General features: G+C 38.4%; 1 pseudogene; it reads left to right on the top strand.

The window, feature by feature from the left end:
• Positions 1-712: 712 nt before the first annotated feature.
• Positions 713-1,291, top strand: LOC123579719 (annotated as a pseudogene).
• The last annotated feature ends 493 nt before the right edge of the window (positions 1,292-1,784 follow it).

The following is a 1,784-nucleotide window of genomic DNA, read 5'->3' as shown; positions in this document are numbered from 1 at the left end:
AGCAAGAGAATGGTCTGGACAAATGTAGGGTTTCTGGGAATAGAAAGAAGGGAGTAGATGATGGATGTTTGGAAATAGAAACTGCAGGGCTTAGAGACTGATTGGATTGTACGACTTGGTCTCACTTAGGGAATGTTGAGTGCTAGAGATTTCACTTACAAAATGATTTCCTTGTCTTCACTGAGAGATTAATTTGTTTTTCTGTTCTGCTAGGAAATTATGAGAGTTTATTTTTTTATCTTTTTTATTATTAAATATAATTTATTGCCAAATTGGTTTCCATACAACACCCAGTGCTCATCTCAACAGGTACCCTCCTCAATGCCCATCACCCACTTTCCCCTCTCCCCCAGCCCCCATCAACCCTTAGTTTGTTCTCAGTATTTAAGAGTCTCTTATGGTTTGCCTCCCTCCATCTCTGTAACTTTTTTCCCCCTGCTCCTCCCCACCCCGGTCGTCTGTTAAGTTTCTCAGGATCCACATATGAGTGAAAACATATGGTATCTGTCTTTCTCTGCCTGACTTATTACACTTAGCATAATACCATCCGGTTCCATCCATGTTGCTACTAATGGCCAGATTTCATTCTTTATCATTGCCAAGTAGTATTCCATTGTATATTATGTAACATATAATTTAAGAGTGCAGGCTTGGGCAACCCCACTGGTGAGGGGTTTATGGGTGAGCTCTGGGTCTCCCACCCATTAAGGAGATGGATGAAGGTGGGCTTCCTCTTATGAGGTCAGGCATAGAACCAACAGAAGTACCAGCTGTTCACCAGAAAATAACGGTGGCATTTCTAAACCAATTTGTGGTGCGCACAGTACAGTTCCTCAACCCTTTTCTACAGTTTGTAAGGAGAAACTGACAGATCTTTCTCATCATATATAACAAATTGAAACAACTCTCAGTATTTTAGATGCAAAGGTGTCATCTATCCAAGGCCTAGATGTCACACTTGAAGTATCTCCTATAAGTGACACTGATGTCACAAGTAAATCAATTGTATTCTGAAACCACTTCAGAGCAATCACAGCAAAACAGTTGATAAGACTCTGGACCATAGGAAAGTGAAGTAACATCAGAAAATATCTTAATTATAGCCAAGGACCCAAGATGTGCCATATATCTCAAAGTGGCTCAAATGGATGTTCCAGTGATGGCAATAAGATTTTAAAAATGATATTGGAAGGACCTACATCTTCTTGAGAGGTCAGAGGCTCCAGGGCCTTGTGGAAAAGGTGAAAGAAATACAAGAGAAAGTTCAGATAAATCTTCCTTTAGTGATTAACTTAATTTTGGTAACAATTACATATGTATATGTAGCTATTCATTTACATTCTATAAGAAAGAGAGCCTGAACTGGAACTCTTACTCAGAGAAACATCAAATGGCTATATATCCATCACCAAGTTTCTTCTGTGTTAGAAGCACAAAGCATTTATAACCTGGAGAAAAAACAAACAAACAAACAAACAAAAAACCTGCAGGCTTTAAGAAAGCCAGATCCTAATAATGAATTTGTCACTCACAAATGACCTTGATGAGGTTATTTCTCCTAAGTCTCCATTTCATTACCAGTGAAAGGACGATAACTCCTCCATGGATCGTTATGATTATTAACCGAGAGGATATATATAAATTATGTAGCTTCATGCTGGCCACTAAGTAAATGCAGAAGGTACAGAAACTATTACTGTCATTAAGAATTTGCATAGCTTCCTCAACATAAAGTCATACATTTCCAAGAAGCATGAAAGCCATCTTATTTATTGAAACAAAGC

The sequence above is a fragment of the Leopardus geoffroyi genome, chromosome A3 (genome assembly GCF_018350155.1).
Source record: "Leopardus geoffroyi isolate Oge1 chromosome A3, O.geoffroyi_Oge1_pat1.0, whole genome shotgun sequence".
In the NCBI taxonomy this organism is placed as follows: domain Eukaryota; kingdom Metazoa; phylum Chordata; class Mammalia; order Carnivora; family Felidae; genus Leopardus; species Leopardus geoffroyi.
Note: the sequence above shows the minus strand (reverse complement) of the source record. Positions and strands in the feature narration are given on the sequence as shown.